We start from the raw sequence: 18,957 nt of genomic DNA, 5'->3' as shown, positions 1-18,957 counted from the left end.
CCTTATGCAGCCACATCGGTTTCCTTAGATGCCTCCCACTTTTCTTTCTTGTTGATATTGTCTGCATTTGGGCCTTCAATATTTCACCTTAAATAAATCCCCATCCTTTTTGGACTCCCTTCTTTCTGAGTATTTCTGACCATGGGAACATCCCCAGTAACTCTTTCAGTTTTTTTAAAGTCCAGGGTCAATGTCCAATTTGTGGGATATAATCCACTGGGAGCAGCCATGTACAATATTCCTTGTTTTGCTAGAGTGGGCATGCAAGGGAATGTTTGGTCCAGCCAGTTGAAACTTCCTGTTCCTCCTGGCCTGGAGCAGCCTTCCTCGCATGTGACCCTTCCAGACCTGGTAAAAGGCCAAGTCATGCTGCTACCTTCTACTTCTCTCCTTTTTGACCTCCCTGCATCACCTGGACTGGACTGCTAGCTGCCACAGCAGTCCCCAGGTCATCTTCCATATGGGGTAAACCTGTTTGTACATTTGTAACTTTAAGCTTTAAGCTTGCCTTCAGGGATCACACTGTGCTTTGCCTGCTCGTAAGTAAAACTACTTTTTGTTACAGGTAGGTAGCCGTGTCGGTCTGCCGTAGTTGAAACAAGATAAAAAAATTCCTTCCAGTAGCACCTTAGAGACCAGCCAAGTTTGCTATTGGTATGAGCTTTCGTGTGCATGCACACTTCTTCAGCTACACTGCAACAGAAGTCACCAGACCCTTCTATATAGTGAGAAGGTGGGGAGGGGTATTACTCAGAAGGGTGGTGGGAATGGGTGATTGGCTGATAGGTGTGGTAAACCTGTTGATGACTGTTAACCTCTGACATTGAGATATTGGATTCTTATCTCATTATACATGATAAAGCTATTTTTAGCCATCTCATCCCTTGCTTTATCCTGTAAGACCAATTGCAGTCGTTAACAGCTCATACCAATAACAAACTTAGTTGGTCTCTAAGGTGCTACTAGACGGATATTTTTTTTTACTTTTTGTTACTTATGAACAAGACTGTGGTGTCTTTATTCTTTTAGGAGGGATTTAAAAGGGGATCTTAGCAGGAATAGTAGAACATATTTCAATCTGGACAAGCCAGATTGAATTGCTTATTGCCTTAAGAAACTCACACGAGTTTGCAACCAGGTTTCTGGTGCATCAGAAGAGGAATGCACTCTGCTAAGTTAGGAAGGATATTGATAATCAATATATCCTCTCCTGCCACCCTCAACATTCCCACACAATTACACTCCGCTTCCCCTTGCCTCTGTATCATGAAACCCAGGAGAACATGATCACTTCCTCCCAAATTTCCCAGTACTTCTACTTCATCGATCAGTTCCTCCCTGTTGGTGAGGCATCCATCTCCCTTGTCTTGAGAGACAATGGGAGAGTGTGTCATTGAGGAAAAACCATTGAAGAGTTACAGCGCCTGCTGTGGTTGCAGAGACCAATGTGGGGGAGACATGTTTTGTTGCATCTGGGCAGATGAAGGCCTGAAATCTTTGGCACTGATATGGTTTCTTATGTGAGTATGAACATTTTTGGGGGGTTTTGCCAGTGCTCTGCAGGCTTTTGGGGTTTTTTGTATAATACTTCTTTATTAGCTTTTCAAATAAGAATATGTCAGGGGTTCAGGAGCAAAGGCAAGGGCAAGGGAGGAAACAGAGAGCGAGGGGGAGGAGGCAGAAGAAAAGATGAGTGATGACGACGACCCGAGATCAGAAGATTCACAGAAAGGAGCACCAGTGGCCAGGGCAAGGGGGGAGCCTAGGGGGACATCCCAGGAAGATAGGGCCAGAGGGGACTCAGAGGGGAGCAGTTGGAAATCGGGACCAGCGTCACCAACAGAGAGCAGGGAAGAGGAAGGGCGCCAGGGATCAAGCGCTGGCAGCTCACAACAGGAGGGAGGGCACGAGTCAGGAGTGGCCACACCTCCATCGGGGAGCGAGGAAACGGTCAGCAGAAAGTGGAAGGTTGGGCGCGCGCGCCAAGTTCAAATGCACAGGAAAGTGACGCAATAGGCAGCCCGGAGAGGGAGCCAGGTCCTAAAGCCCGGCGCAAGGAGACAGGAGGGTCCGGGGGGTCGGCGTCAGAGGAATCCCGGAGGGAAGAGACCCCGGGGGGCAGAGGGACCCAGAGGAGAACAGTCAGGCGGAAAAGGTGGAGCAGGGCTAGGATATTAAGCAAGACAGAAAGACCCCGAGAGATTGCCTGATTACATTCAGATCCAAGGATGAAAGAGACAAAATACTAGGACTACACTTTGAAAAGGCCTTGCAAATTGGAAACTCAGCTATACAGATTTTTAAAGACATCCCAAAATATATTTTGGATCTAAGAAAATTTTACAAGGACTTGGCTCTTCTGTTAAAGAAAAACTCCATCCGCTTCAGGTGGGAATTTCCACAAGGACTGTCATTTGACTACAAGGGAAAGAAGGTGAAAATAAAGACAATTCAAGACAAAGACAAATTTTTGGCAAGAAATCAGGAGGACCTGCAGAAGGGGACTGTGGACGTACTTGCAGAACAGAGGAGAGCACTAGACATTCTGAATCTCTCGATTGGACAAAAACCACCACCATCAGAAGAAGAGCAACAACTTGGAGCTGTTGGAGGAGTTTTAGAAAAATAACAAGATGGCTCTGCAATTCCTTAGTTGGAATTGTAATGGGCTCAATGGGCCTTTGAAGAGAAGACAAGTATTTCATATATTGAACAGAGAACAACTGGACTTGATATGCCTACAAGAAACTCATATAACTAGAGCCCACAGGAGACTACTCACAAATAAAAGGCTAGGACAAGAATTTATTTCATCAGATAAAGTTAAGAAAAGAGGAGTCGTAATATATGTGAAAGAGAAATGGGCCCCAAAAATGATATTTAAAGATGAACAAGGGAGATACCTGGCAGTGGAGATACAAGTACAAGGAGAAAAATTTTTAGTTGTTGGAATCTACGCACCAAATGAAGGTAAATCTGACTTCTTTAAGAGACTCCATGAAACCCTGACGGACTATTTGGATTACAATATGATAATCATGGGAGACATGAATGGCGTGGTCTCCACTAACATGGACAAGGCACAAAGACTAACAGTTAGTAAGGAAGGGAGACTTCCTAAGACTTTTTTTGAAATGACGGAAAACATGGACTTGATAGATATATGGAGAACAAGGAACCCTCTGGAGAGAGAGGGAACCTTTTTCTCTCAAGCAATGATGACCTGGACCAGAATTGACCAAATTTGGATTACTAGTGGTATGGCTCCAAAGATTAAGAAAGTGGAAATCTGCCCAAAAACTTGCTCCGACCATAATGCCGTGAGGATGGAGATGAAACTTACAATAACTGGTCAATTTAGATGGAGAATGAATGACACCCTCTTTCGAGATAAGGAGATCCTTACGAAGGCCCAAAAGACTTTAAAAGACTATTTTGAAATAAATCTGAGGGCCGACGTGGAGAAAAGAGTGATCTGGGACGCAAGTAAAGCGGTGATGAGAGGCTTCTTGATTCAACAAAATTCAATAAAGAGGAAAAAACAAAATGAGAAAAAAGAAAAGATTTTGGAAAAGATAAAGGAAGGAGAGAGAAAATTAAGAACAAAACCAAAGTCCCAGGAGATTTTAAGAGAGATCAAGCTATATCAAACACAATATATGGAATTGATGAATCAAGAGATTGAATGGAAGATAAAGCAAATGAAGCAAAAGACCTTTGAATCAGCAAATAAATGTGGTAAACTTTTGGCATGGCAACTGAAGAAAAGGCAGAAATTAAATACAGTCACAAGCCTAGAGGTGGATGGAAAAAATATATCTAAACCCAATGAAATTAGAAATTGCTTTTTGAGTTACTTTAAAAAACTTTACACTCAAGGCCCGCAAAATGAAGAAGATATAGACAAATTCCTTGATAAATATGGACTACAAAAAATCTCTCATCAAGGCAAGATGGATCTGAACCAGAGAATTTCAGAACAAGAGATAGAGGCTGCCATTCAGAATATGCAATTGGGCAAATCTCTAGGACCAGATGGACTGACTTCCAGATACTACAAATCGTTGAAGGAATGGTTGATTCAACCACTAAAAGAAGTTTGTAACGAGATTCTTGAGGGAAAAAAGGCACCAGAATCGTGGAAAGAAGCATATATTTCACTCATACCAAAGTCAGAGATTGAAAAGACCCAACTTAAGAACTACCGCCCAATATCATTACTTAATGTGGATTACAAAATTTTTGCAGACATTTTGGCAAAAAGATTTAAAAGAGTGTTGATGGAGAAGATTCATAAGGACCAAGCAGGCTTTCTCCCTAAAAGACACCTAGCAGATAATGTAAGGAATGTAATAGACATTTTGGAAAAGCTAGAGGTGAATATAAACACTAAAGCAGTACTGATTTTTGTGGATGCGGAGAAGGCCTTCGATAATATTTATTGGAGTTTTTTGATAAAGAATCTTCATGGGATGGGGGTGGGTCAAGGTTTTGAGAATGGTATGGCTGCAATATATTTTGAACAAAAAGCTAAATTGATTGTAAACAATGTAGTGACTGAGGAACTTAAGATAGAAAAAGGAACACGACAGGGGTGCCCAATTTCCCCATTACTCTTTATTTCAGTTCTGGAGGTGTTGCTGAATATGATAAGAAATGACCAGCAGGTTAAAGGAGTGCAGGTCGGAGCTAAACATTACAAGTTAAGAGCGTTTGCAGATGACCTAGTATTGACTTTGCAAGAGCCAAACACTAGTACGAAAAAGGTTTTAGAAATAATACAACAGTTTGGCCAGGTAGCTGGATTTAAGTTGAATAAACAAAAAACCAAAGTTTTAGGAGAAAACTTAACAGATATGGAAAAGGAGAAATTCCAAGAGGAGACAGGGTTGACAGTGGTCAAGAAGGTGAAATACCTAGGGGTTTACTTGACATCTAAAAATGTGAATTTGTATAAGGACAATTATGAAAAATGTTGGTCAGAAATCAAAAAAGATCTAGAAATATGGTCAAATTTGAAATTGTCAATGTTAGGCCGAATCGCAGTGATTAAAATGAATGTATTGCCTAGAATGCTATTTCTGTTTCAGACCTTGCAGATTCTTGACAAGATGGAATGTTTCAAGAGGTGGCAGAAAGACATTTCGAAATTTGTCTGGCAGGGCAAAAAGCCCAGAATTAAATTTAAAATATTGACAGATGCTAAAGAAAGAGGGGGTTTTGCCCTGCCGGACTTAAAATTGTACTATGAGGCAGCAGCTTTTTGCTGGCTGAAAGAATGGATGCTCCTCGAGAATACGGACATTTTGGATCTGGAAGGTTTTAACAACGCTTTTGGTTGGCATGCATATCTATGGTATGACAAAGTTAACAGTGCCTTTAAAAATCACATTGTTAGAAAAGCATTATTCAATGTTTGGATAAGATATAAAGATCTGTTGGAAAACAAAACCCCTAGATGGGTGTCACCAGTGGAGGCTAAAGCAGTGAAGAAACTCAATATGGAGGTCGGATGGCCGAAGTATTGGGAAATTTTAGAACAGGATGGAGATAAATTCAAACTACAAAGTCATGAGAAACTGAAACATAAAGTACAAAATTGGTTTCAATATCGTCAAATATTGGAGTTTTACAAACAGGACAGGAAAATTGGTTTCCAGGTGGAAAAATCAAAACTAGAAACTGAACTGTTAGAACCCAATACTAAGAATTTATCTAGAATGTATAACTTGTTGCTGAAATGGAGTACACAGGATGAAACAGTTAAATCGGCTATGATTAAGTGGGCACAGGATGTTGGACATAACATTATGTCAGCTGACTGGGAATGGTTATGGAACACCGGTATTAAATTTACGGCATGTAATGCCTTAAAGGAAAAAATTATGAAAATGGTTTATAGGTGGTACATGACCCCAGTCAAGCTGGCAAAAATCTATCATTTGCCCGATAACAAATGTTGGAAATGCAAAGAGACTGAAGGTACCTTCTACCACCTTTGGTGGACATGCCCGAAGATTAAGGCCTTCTGGGAAACGATCTATAATGAAATGAAAAAGGTACTTAAATGTACTTTCCCTAAAAAACCAGAGGCCTTCCTCTTGGGCATGGTCGGCCAATTGGTGTCAAAGAAGGATAGAATTTTTTTTATGTACGCTACAACAGCAGCAAGAATACTCATCGCAAAGTATTGGAAGACACAAGATCTACCCACTCTGGAAGAATGGCAGATGAAAGTGATGGACTATATGACATTGGCGGAAATGACTGGCAGAATCCATGACCAACGAAAAGAGACGGTGGAAGAAGAATGGAGGAAATTTAAAAGTTATCTTAAGGACTACTATAAACTTAATGAATGTTAAAATGTTATGGTTTTCAGAAACAAAGGGATACAGTGATATAAGGTCATAACACAAAGAGGACTAAGATGACAGAGGCTGGAAAGTAAGAATTGGGAGTTGCTATGAAATTATGGGCATTGGGATGCAGAAAGGGGGGGTATGGGGAAGTCCAAGAAAAGAGGTTTATGAAAATATGTTATGAAATTATGCGTGTATGTTTGTCTTTCTAAGTGTTTGTTTGTTCTTTAAAAAATCCTGTAAAACCAATAAAAATTTTATTAAAAAAAAAAAAAGGATATTAAGTTGGTGCGCAAGGGGCGGAGACTCAGACGGGACTTCGCCGATCTAGCCATTAGACGTAGAGTTGCACGCAGCAGCTTGAGAATGGAAACTGTAACTCAATAAAGACTTTTACTCAATGATCGCTGGCTAGCGTGATCCTCTGTGAGCTAGGATCGGGGAGCAACTCTGACAGAATACAATGTCAAAACCATTTCAAAACAATACACCTCAGGTTCATCAGAACCTTTTGACTTCCCTCCCCCCATGTTTCTTCAAATAAACATAAATTCTCTGCATCTTTTAGTTTTCCCACTGTTAAAGTATACTAAAAATAATTTATCAAAATTAATTTCACATTACAAGTCTTCACACAAACATGCTAATGTTTTAAACTATTTGCAGTGATCTTTTAAATAATACACAAATTTACTCCAATCCTTCTCAAATACTTGATCTTCCTGATTTCGGTTCTTCCCCGTCAGCTTTGCCATCTCTGGAAAGTCCGTAAGTTTCATCTGCTATTCTTCTTTTGTTGGCACATCTCCTTGCTTCCATTTTTGGGCTAGTAAGATTCTTGCTGCTGTTGTTGCATACATAAAATGTTTTGTTTTTTTAAAAAATTTTCTGGGAATCTGTTCACCTATTATACCTAAAAAGTCATGGTTTTTCCACAAATGTATATTTAAACATTTTATTTAATTCATTATATATCCTTTCCCAGAAATCCCTTACCTGCCTTGCCCCTTTGTACCTGGGCAGGTAAGGTCCTGCCCACCTCTAGTCACATGCGGAGGAAGTTTGTCCCAGCCCAGGAGGAAACAGGAAGTTTACTACTGGCTGGTCCAAGCATTCCTATTTATGTCTACTCTAGGAATGTTGTACTTGACTGCTAGGTGTTTCACACCCTCCAGTCTGAAACCGGCTATTTGGCCAAATTCACATAACCTATCCAGCACTTTAGGTACATTGGAAAGGGGATCTTCCACCGTTATTACTAAGTCGCCTGCAAAGGCTTTTAATTTGATAATAATAATAATAATAATAATAATAATATAATATAATATAATAATAATAATAATAATAATAATAATAATAATAATAATAATAATAATAATAATAATTATACCCCGCCCATCTTTATGTCCTACTCTTATGCCTTGAATATCTTGATCTAATCTTAAGACTTTCGCCAGAACTTCCAAAACAGTTATAATTACCAATGGTGATAAAGGACAACCCTGTCTGGTACCTTTTGTAATATCACAAGTTTCTGTTAAAGTGTTGTTAACAATCAGTTTGGCTTTCTGTTCATCTCCGCCAAGCTAAGCAGTTCACTCCTTACCTCTCTCGCCCTGACCTAGCCACTGTGATCCACGCAAAGGTAACCTCCAGACTTGATTATTGTAACTCACTCTACGTGGGGCTGCCCTTGAGACTGACCCAGAAACTCCAGCGGGTGCAGAATGCCATGGTGAGACTCCTTACGGGGTCCTCGCCTTGGGATCACATTCACCCAGTGCTATTCCAGCTGCACTAGCTCTCAGTGGAGTACAGGGTCAGATTAAAGGTGCTGCTTTTAACCTTTAAAGCCCTATACGGCCTAGTACCCTCATACCTATGAGACTGTCTCTCCTGGTATGTCCCACTGAGGACCTTACGGTCTTCAAATAAAAACATATTGGAGATCCCGGGCCATAGGGATGTGAGGCTGGCCTCAGCCAGAGACAGGGCTTTTTTGGCCGTGGACCCGATCAGGTGGGACGCTCTGTCACAAGAGACTGGGGCCCTGCGGGACTTGACATTTTTCCGCAGGGCCTACAAGACGGAGCTGTTCCGCCAGGCCTTTGGCCAAGGCACAGTCTGACCCCCTCTCTCCTTCTGTAATCTTCATAGAACTCTAGCCCAATTGTCAGGGGTTTAGGAGCAGAGGCACGGGCAAGGGAGGAAACAGAGAGCGAAGGGGAGGAGGCAGAAGAAAAGATGAGTGATGACGACGACCCGAGATCTCCTAGTCTTTCCAGTGAATCAGAGGATTCACAGAAAGGAGCACCAGTGGCCAGGGCAAGGGGGGCACCCCAGGAAGATAGAGCCAGAAGGGACTCAGGGGGGAGCAGCTGGAAATCGGGACCAGCGTCACCGCCAGGAAGCAGGGAAGAGGAAGGGAGCCAGGGGGGAAGCGCTGGCAGCTCACCACAGGAGGGAGGGCATGAGTCAGGAGTGGCCACACCTCCATCGGGGAGCGAAGAAACGGTTAAGAGGAAGGTGGAAGGTTGGGCGCGCGCGCCAAGTTCAAATGCAGAGGAAGGCGGCGCAGTAAGCAGCCCCGAAAGGGAACCAGGTCCTAAAGCCCGGCGCAAGGAGGCAGGAGGGTCCGGGTCAGCGTCAGAAGAATCCCGGAAGGAGGAGGCCCCGGGGGGTAGAGGGACCCAGAGGAGGACAGTCAGGCGGAAAAGGTGGAGCAAGGCTAGGATATTAAGTTGGTGCTCACGGGGCGGAGACTCAGACGGAGCTTCGCCGATCTAGCTACTAGACGTAGAGTTTGCGCGCAGCAGCGTGAGAATGGAAACTGTAATTCAATAAAGACTTTTACTTAATGATCGCTGGCTAGCGTGATCCTCTGTGAGCTAGGATCTTCAAGCAGCTCTGACAGTAAGCTCCGTCACCTCATTGTGGGCATCTACAGCCTCGAGGAGGGGAGAGAAACAGGTGCCTACTAGCGAGCTCACGAACGGCAGACGACATGACGGCTGAGCAGCAGATAGAGGACCTCAGAAAAGCAGTGGCACAACTGAACGCCGAGGTTCTCGCATCCAGGAAGAGAGAGGAGGAGGCAGCTGCCGCCTGCAGGGATCTCCAGGTCAGGTTAGACGTGCTGACAAAGCAGACACCCCGGCAGGAGGGAATTGGGTTGGCGAGACGGGCAGGCGGGCTAGTCTCTCACTTCGATGGGAACCTGCAACAGTATCCCAACTTTAGAGCCGACGTACTGTGCGCACTGCAACTGCTGCATAAAGACTTTAGAGATGAACAAGAGAGAGTGGGGTTCATCATGTCCCATCTGCATGGGGATGCGAAAGCATGGCTACGCAATTTATGGAGAGATAAGGATCCGGCGCTCCAGAATGCGGATGCCTTTATTAAAGCGATGGATGGGTGCTTTTTATCAAGTATTGACGTGGATCTTGCACGGAAGGAGGTGCATGGGCTGAGACAAGGGAGGGCCAGCGTCAGGCAGTATCATGCCCGCTTTTTCGCCTTGGTCAGTGCCCTGGAATGGGACAGAGATTCGGCTCCTGTAAGAGACCTCTTTTGGGAGGGGCTGCACAACTCGATTAAAGATGAGATCGCGAGGGGGGAGAGACCCCGAACCACCCAGGAGGTTGTTCAGAGGGCACTGGCAGTGGGGGTGAGGCTGGAAGGACGTCCGTGGAGCAGGGACGAAGGGCGTGGAGGGCGCGAACCAGCCGGGGGCCCCTCCTTCCTTCCCAGAGAAGCAGCGCGGGCGCAATCCACGCCTCCGCCAGGAGGAGGAGCCGAACCTATGGAGGTTGGAGGTGCAAGGGCTCAGTCAGCAACCAGAGCCCTAGCACCGGCAGCAGTGAAAGCGAAGCCTCCTAGAGGGAACAGGAAGTGTTACGTCTGTGAGGAACCAGGGCATAAGGCAAAAGAGTGTCCCCAGAGGCCCCACAAGCTCACTGCAGCCTCAGCAATGGTGACTGCAGCAACGCAGCAAGGAGGACCACAGCAGGGAAACGACGCAGTCTGGCTGGAGGAAGAGGCACTGGGGCCCAGCCAGAAGTGTTAGTGACGCAGTCCCCAGAAATTTTGCAGCCCGTGAACCCCCTCCCGCCCAAACCAGTAGTGCGGCTCACAGCATCTCTCCAGCTGCCCAATGGAATCACCATAGACGTGCCAATCACCATCGACTCAGGCAGCAATGCGGACTTTATAGGGCAGGACTTTGTCGACAGGCACGCTGTGCAGTTGCTGCCAGCCACACTGCCCCTGCAGGTTGTCACGGTGGATGGCAGGGAGCTGCTCGGGGGGCAAGTGGTGAAGCAGACGCCACCAATGGTGATGCGACTTGGGAATCACAGAGAAATCATCAGCTTCAACGTCACTCAACTATCTGACACGCCCGTTGTATTGGGCATGAGTTGGCTGGACAAGCACAGCCCAACGATGGCTTGGTACCAGAGGCAGCTGACCTTCGGCTCTTCCTTTTGTGCTGAACACTGCATCGTGCCCAGGCAGGAAGGAGAGGAAGAGGAATCACAGCTGCTGCTAGGCACGCTGCAAGCGATTCCCCACAAGTACGCTGAGTTTTTGGAAGTTTTCTGCGAGAAGGAGGCAGACAGGCTACCCCCTCACAGACCATATGACTGCAAAATTGACCTGCTGCCGGGGGCGGCGCTGCCTAAAGGGAGACTGTATTCCATGTCAGAGGACGAACTGCAAGAACTCAAGGAGTTCATTGATCATAATTTGCAGCGCGGCTTCATCCGGGAGTCCAAGGCAGTGGGGGGCAGTCCCGTATTCTTTGTTAAGAAGCGGGACACGCCCCAAAAGAGACTCGTAGTGGATTACAGGATTTTGAACAGTGTGACTAGGCCATCGGACTTCCCCATGCCCCGAATTGACGACCTCCTCGCGAAGGTACGGAAGGGCAGAGTGTTCACCAAGTTGGACCTGCGGGGGGCGTACAACCTCATTCGCATGCGGGAGGGTGATGAGTGGAAGACAGCCATGTTCACGCCCCTGGGGACCTACGAATATAGAGTTATGCCTTTTGGATTGCAAAATGGCTCCCACGTTTTTCAAGCATTTATGCATCACGTGTTGGCGGGACTTCTCTACAAGACGTGCGTCTGTTTCTTAGATGACATCCTGATCTTTTCGGAGTCGCAGCAGGAGCATGACAAGCACGTCAAGGAAGTGCTGAGCAGGCTAAAGCAACATAGGCTCTACGCCAAGCTGGAGAAGTGCCAATTTGACGTGACGGAGGTGGATTTTCTGGGCTACAAGCTGTCTGACAAGGGGCTCGCCATGGACAGCGCCAAGGTTCGAGCGGTGTTGGATTGGAAGAGCCCGCGCAACCGGAAGGAGGTCCAACGGTTTGTCGGCTTTGCGAACTTCTATCGCAAGTTTATCAAGGGCTTCGCGATGCAGACGGCGGCCATCACAGACACGCTTAGCTCCAAGAAAAAGAAGTTCATTTGGACAGAGCAGGCGGAGCAGTCCTTTCAGGCACTCAAGCGTCTCTTCGCGTCGGAAGAGCAGCTGCTTCATGTCAACCCCAGCAAGCCGATGAGGGTGGAGACAGACGCTTCGGACAGAGCCGTGGGGGCGGTCCTGCTGCAGAAAGACCCGCAGGGGGTGTGGCGACCGGGAGCGTTTTACTCCAGGAAGCTCAGCAAGTCCGAGCAGAACTACACCATATGGGACAGGGAGTTGCTGGCCATTCATGCAGCGTTCAAGGCGTGGAGGCACTTTCTGATCGGCGCCAAGCACACGGTGCAGGTTTGCACGGACCACAAGAATCTAGAGCACTGGCGCACGGCACAGTTCCTGAACCAGAGGCAGATACGTTGGGCTGAGTTCTTTGCGAACTTCGACTTCCGAATAGAGTATGTCCCGGGGGACACCAACATCATGGCAGACGCTCTCTCCCGTAAACCACAGTATCTGGAGGACGCAACACCAGCGGCCGCCATGCACATCTTCGCACCGACAGTGTGGGCGTGCGCCGCGGCGACCGTGGACCTAGAGGCGGTGCGGCGAGCGTTGCAGGGGGACTCCTTCGCACAAGCAAAGATGGCAGAGGTGCAAAGGGGCAAGGCAGCGGCCGACGGTTTCCAGCTAAGAGATGGATTGCTCATCCGTAAAGGGGCCATCTACGTGCCGGGCTACGCCTTAGACGAACCTCTGCTCAAAGACGAGTTTCATGCCCTCTTCCCACATAGACCTATGCCAGCAGACTTTTTCGACGACTGGCTTTTCACGCCCACGCTTTCGGCCAGCACGTTCCGGGGGTTCGACTCGGACGAGGAGCCGACACGAGACGTCCGTTCCCCGGAGGGGTCACCCTCGGGATCCGCCTCAGAACCCTCGTATTGGTGGGACGATAGGCCAGAGGAGCAGTTCCGCAGAAAGTGGCTGGAATGCTCAGGACGAGCAACGCCGCCAGGAGGAAGTGAGGGAGAGACGGACATGGACATTTTCGGGGACGACCCTGGTTTCGAGCACGGCGGCACAGAGATGGAAGCGGAGGTGACCGTCGTCGACGAGAGCAGGGAGGAAGAACCGGAAGACTTCAGATGGAGGCCCGCCACGGGAAGCGACCGATATCCGACGTTCGTCCCTTTGCAACAGCAGCCCCCAGCTCCAGCACCGGAAGGAGGGGAGGGGGGAATGGGGGGCTTCGGGGGGGGGATGGATGTCAGGGGTTTAGGAGCAGAGGCACGGGCAAGGGAGGAAACAGAGAGCGAAGGGGAGGAGGCAGAAGAAAAGATGAGTGATGACGACGACCCGAGATCTCCTAGTCTTTCCAGTGAATCAGAGGATTCACAGAAAGGAGCACCAGTGGCCAGGGCAAGGGGGGCACCCCAGGAAGATAGAGCCAGAAGGGACTCAGGGGGGAGCAGCTGGAAATCGGGACCAGCGTCACCGCCAGGAAGCAGGGAAGAGGAAGGGAGCCAGGGGGGAAGCGCTGGCAGCTCACCACAGGAGGGAGGGCATGAGTCAGGAGTGGCCACACCTCCATCGGGGAGCGAAGAAACGGTTAAGAGGAAGGTGGAAGGTTGGGCGCGCGCGCCAAGTTCAAATGCAGAGGAAGGCGGCGCAGTAAGCAGCCCCGAAAGGGAACCAGGTCCTAAAGCCCGGCGCAAGGAGGCAGGAGGGTCCGGGTCAGCGTCAGAAGAATCCCGGAAGGAGGAGGCCCCGGGGGGTAGAGGGACCCAGAGGAGGACAGTCAGGCGGAAAAGGTGGAGCAAGGCTAGGATATTAAGTTGGTGCTCACGGGGCGGAGACTCAGACGGAGCTTCGCCGATCTAGCTACTAGACGTAGAGTTTGCGCGCAGCAGCGTGAGAATGGAAACTGTAATTCAATAAAGACTTTTACTTAATGATCGCTGGCTAGCGTGATCCTCTGTGAGCTAGGATCTTCAAGCAGCTCTGACACCAATGGTTGCCATTAATTTGATTCTGAACTGATTTTAGAATGTTTTTTAATTAATTGACTGTGATGTTATGTAAATTGTGCTATTTTTACTGGTGTTAGCCACTCTGAGCCTGGCTTTGGCTGGGGAGGGCGGGATATAAATAAATTGTTGTTGTTATAAATAGCTCCCAGTCCCATATGGAAAGGTTGATCAAAGTCCATCATCTCTAAATTATTTTTCATAAAGTTCCATGAAATATTGTCAAAGGCCTTTTATGCATCTATAAATATTAAAGCTGCTTGCTTGTCATTCCAGGTCTCCAAATATTCTATTAGGCCTACCATATCTCTTACATTGTCTTTCATATGTCAACCAGGAAGGAAGCCTGCTTGACCTTCATGAATTAATTCTTTCACCAATTCTTTTAACCTATTTGCTAAAATGTTAGCAAAAAGTTTATAATCATTATTTAATAACGAAATTAGCTTATAATTTTTCACCATAAATGGATCAGCACCTTGTTTTGGAATTATTGTAATATATGCTTCTTTCTAAAAGACTGGTAATTGGTAATGTTCCTTTATTCAGTATGTTATTCAGAACATTCTTCAATGGCTGATTCATGGCCCCTGCCCAGAAAGGCTTCCCTTGGGGCTCTGGCAGGGGGAAAGGATGGCCTGGCAGGGGCTCCCCCATTTCAAGGGGGATTCTGGCCATCCCCCCCAGACTTGGCAGAGAGAAATGGGGGGCAGCAGGACCCTCTGCTCCCAGACTTGGGGGTCTGCCCCTGCCATTCAGAAGCAGAACACCCCCCTGCAGCCCTGGGACCCCCTTCTGGGTAGTGCTTAAGAGCGGTAGTCTCGTAATCTGGGGAACCGAGTTCGTGTCTCCGCTCCTCCACATGCAGCTGCTGGGTGACCTTGGGCCAGTCACACTTCTCTGAAGTCTCTCAGCCCCACTCACCCCACAGAGTGTTTGTTGTGGGGGAGGAGGGGAAAGGAGAACGTGAGCCGCTTTGAGACTCCTTAAAGGGAGTGAAAGGAGGAATATCAAAATCCAAACTCCTCTTCTTCTTCTTCTTCTTCTTCTTCTTCTTCTTCTTCTTCTTCTTCTTCTTCTTCTTCTTCTTCTTCTTCTCCCCCAGGCACCCCAAGGGGGAAGAGAGAGGAGACTCACCGGACTCTTCCCAGGAGGGAAACAGAGGCAGCACGCGAGGAGGAGACAAGAGATGCCCAAAGCGGCTGGGCACGGAGGAAGGGGATTTTGCTCTGGAGGACCTGCTGCCTGCTGTCTCTGCTTCCTGTCCTCTCTAGGACTCCAGCTCTGTTCGATTTAACCCTTTGCAAGCTGAGCGCAGCCAGCAGGTCGCTCTCCCTCCCTCCCAGAATGCGGATGGTCCAGAGCATGTGCAGAATTCTCTGTGATTCTCGGCTCAGAGGCCATCAAGACAGCAGCCTCGTGCCCTGACCCCAGATGTGCGGGCGGGGTATAAATAGTTGTTGTTGTTTAGTCGTGTCCGCCTCTTCGTGACCCCCTGGACCAGAGCACGCCAGGCACTCCTGTCTTCCACTGCCTCCCGCAGTTTGGTCAGACTCATGCTGGTAGCTTCGAGAACACTGTCCCACCATCTCGTCCTCCGTTGTCCCCTTCTCCTTGTGCCCTCCATCTTTCCCAACATCAGGGTCTTTTCCAGGGAGTCTTCTCTTCTCCTGAGGTGGCCAAAGTCTTGGTGCCTCAGCTTCAGGATCTGTCCTTCCAGTGAGCACTCAGGGCTGATTTCCTTCAGAATGGATAGGTTTGGTCTTCTTGCAGTCCATGGGACTCTCAAGAGTCTTCTCCAGCACCACAATTCAAAAGCATCCATTCTTCGGCAATCAGCCTTCTTAATGGTCCAGCTCTCACTTCCATACATCACTACTGGGAAAACCATGGCTTTAACTATACGGACCTTTGTTGGCAAGGTGATGTCTCTGCTTTTTAAGAGGCTGTCTAGATTTGTCATTGCTTTTCTCCCAAGGAGCAGGCGTCTTTTAATTTCATGACTGCTGTCACCATCTGCAGTGATCCTGGAGCCCAAGAAAGTCAAATCTCTCACTGCCTCCATTTCTTCCCCTTCTATTTACCAGGAGGTGATGGGACCAGTGGCCATGATCTTCGTTTTTTGGATGTTGAGCTTCCCCCTCCCTCCTGCCCCGCCCTCCTTCCTCTCGGGGCTCCGAAATCGAAAGGGGAAGCGGGACGGAGTCTCCGCCATCGCCGCCTCTCCTTGCTCTCTCCCTGCCGAGCCTCATGGCTGCCCAAGCCGCTCCGCTCCGCGCCAAGGGGCTCCCGCTGCTGCTGCTGCTGGGTAGGTCGTGGCCGGACGCCTGGGTCCCCCAGGGACGCAGACTTATAAAAAATATTGGGGGGGCCCGGGAAAGCTCATGAATAATAAATAAGCTCATGAATATGCAAATAAAGTGGCACCGCCTCCTCGTGAGCGAATAGGGGAGAGCGTGCTGCGCCTATTAATCAGCTCCGGAACAGCTGATATGCGGGAAACGTGGGGCTAGCCGGAGAAGAGAGGGCGAGCCCCCTCCGCTCCGGCTCTTGACTGGCTGGGAGGTGTGGCCGGTCGGGATTCCCCTGTTCTCGCGGGGGCTGAAATTCCCCCCGGCAGTGCCTTGGCAGTGGCGGTGGTGCTGCGAAGCAGCGAGGCAGGAGCCCCCGCCCCCGGGGATTACCTAATCTCGCGGGGGACGGCCGGGGCTGTCCGACTAGGGCGCGCGGCTGGCTGGCTGGCTGGCGAGGGAGCAGGTGGGGAGGAGGCGGGGGACGGCGGCGGTGCTCTGCTGGAAGAGCGCCTGAGATTATTGGGGGGGCTGGGCCCCCCGCAAAAAATTTTTGAGGGGGCTTGAGCCCCCTCAGGCCCCATGGAGTCGGCGCCTATGGGAGGAGAGCTCGGGGCCGGACGCCTGGGTTCCCTCCGAGTGGGGGGGGCGGAGGGGGAGAGCTCGGGGCCGGATGCCTGGGTTCCCTCCGAGGGGGGGGGCGGAGGAGGAGAGCTCGGGGCCGGACGCCTGGGTTCCCTCCGAGGGGGGGGCGGAGGAGGAGAGCTCGGGGCCGGACGCCTGGGTTCCCTCGGGGGGGGGCCGGAGGAGGAGAGCTCAGGGCCGGACGCCTGGGTTCCCTCCGAGGGGGGGTGGAGGAGGAGAGCTCGGGGCCGGACGCCTGGGTTCCCTCCGAGGGGGGGGGCGGAGGAGAGCTCGGGGCCGGACGCCTGGGTTCCCTCTGAGGGGGGGCGGAGGAGAGCTCGGGGCCGGACACCTGGGTTCCCTCCGAGGGGGGGGCGGAGGAGGAGAGCTCGGGGCCGGACGCCTGGGTTCCCTCCGAGGGGGGGCGGAGGAGGAGAGCTCGGGGCCGGACACCTGGGTTCCCTCCAAGGGGGGGGGCAGAGGAGGAGAGCTCGGGGCCGGACGCCTGGGTTCCCTCCGAGGGGGGGTGGTGGAGGAGAGCTCGGGGCCGGACGCCTGGGTTCCCCCCTCGCAGGGCGCGGGAGGAGGAGAGCTCGGGGCCGGACGCCTGGGTCCCCCCCTCGCAGGGCGCGGGAGGAGGAGAGCTCGGGGCCGGATGCCTGGGTTCCCTCCGAGGGGGGGTGGTGGAGGAGAGCTCGGGGCCGGACGCCTGGGTTCCCTCCGAGGGGGGGCGGAGGAGGAGAGCTCGGGGCCGGACGCCTGGGTTCCCTCCGAGGGGGGGGGCGGAGGAGGAGAGCTCGGGGCTGGACACCTGGGTTCCCTCCGAGGGGGGGCGGAGGAGGAGAGCTCGGGGCTGGACACCTGGGTTCCCTCCGAGGGGGGGCGGAGGAGGAGAGCTCGGGGCCGGACGCCTGGGTCCCCCCCTCGCAGGGCGCGGGAGGAGGAGAGCTCGGGGCCGGACGCCTGGGTTCCCTCCGAGGGGGGGCGGAGGAGGAGAGCTCGGGGCCGGACACCTGGGTTCCCTCCGAGGGGGGGGGCGGAGGAGGAGAGCTCGGGGCCGGACGCCTGGGTTCCCTCCGAGGGGGGGGCGGAGGAGGAGAGCTCGGGGCTGGACACCTGGGTTCCCTCCGAGGGGGGGGGGCGGAGGAGGAGAGCTCGGGGCTGGACACCTGGGTTCCCTCCGAGGGGGGGGGCGGAGGAGGAGAGCTCGGGGCCGGACGCCTGGGTTCCCTCCGAGGGCGGGGCGGAGGAGGAGAGCTCGGGGCTGGACACCTGGGTTCCCTCTGAGGGGGGGCGGAGGAGGAGAGCTCGGGGCCGGACGCCTGGGTTCCCTCCGAGGGGGGGGCGGAGGAGGAGAGCTCAGGGCCGGACGCCTGGGTTCCCTCTGAGGGGGGGCGGAGGAGGAGAGCTCGGGGCCGGACGCCTGGGTTCCCTCCGGGGGGGGCGGAGGAGGAGAGCTCGGGGCCGGACGCCTGGGTCCCCCCCTCGCAGGGCGCGGGAGGAGGAGAGCTCGGGGCCGGACGCCTGGGTTCCCTCCGGGGGCGGAGGAGGAGGCGTCCCTCGCCCCCGTGGTCAGATTTCCTCCCCCTGCAAGGCAGAAACTCAGCGGGCGAGGAAGGGGCTGGCGGGGGAAACTTCTCCGGTGGGATTTCTGCCTGTCGCCAAGCGGGGCGGTGGGGGGAGGGTTTGGCCCGGGACAGTCCCTCCGCTTTCGCTTTCGCTTTCCTGGCCGAGTCCCGAATCCGGCCCCGTTGCTGCCCTGCTGCTCCTGCCATCTTCGCTTGCGTCCCAATGGAGCCTCCCTGGGCAAGGAGGGCTGAGGGGACCCCCTGGGTGTGGGGGGAGGGAAGGGATATAGTCATATAGTCCATCACTTTCATCTGCCATTCTTCCAGAGTGGGTAGATCTTGTGTCTTCCAATACTTTGCGATGAGTATTCTTGCTGCTGTTGTAGCATACATCAAAAAAGTTCTATCCCTCTTTGACACCAATTGGCCGACAATGCCGAAGAGAAAGGCCTCTGGTTTTTTAGGAAATGTACATTTAAGTACCTTTTTCATTTCATTATAAATCATTTCCCAGAAAGCCTTAATCTTCGGGCATGTCCACCAAAGGTGATAGAAGGTACCTTCAGTCTCTTTACATTTCCAACACTTGTTATCGGGCATATGATAAATTTTTGCCAGCTTGACTGGGGTCATGTACCACCTATAGACC

At 50.9% G+C, this 18,957-nt stretch overlaps 1 pseudogene across 1 annotated transcript in view; it reads left to right on the top strand.

The window, feature by feature from the left end:
* Positions 1-1,283: 1,283 nt before the first annotated feature.
* Positions 1,284-18,957, top strand: part of LOC308578180 (tapasin-like) — a 29,848-nt pseudogene continuing 12,174 nt past the window's right edge. The window contains exon 1 of the transcript in view: positions 1,284-1,385. The product of the transcript in view is annotated as a tapasin-like (transcript). The remainder of the gene's footprint in view (positions 1,386-18,957) is intronic.

Source organism: Podarcis bocagei (genome assembly GCF_964188305.1).
Source record: "Podarcis bocagei genome assembly, chromosome: W".
NCBI classification, from domain to species: Eukaryota; Metazoa; Chordata; class Lepidosauria; order Squamata; family Lacertidae; genus Podarcis; species Podarcis bocagei.
This window is presented reverse-complemented; position numbering and strand designations above follow the sequence as displayed.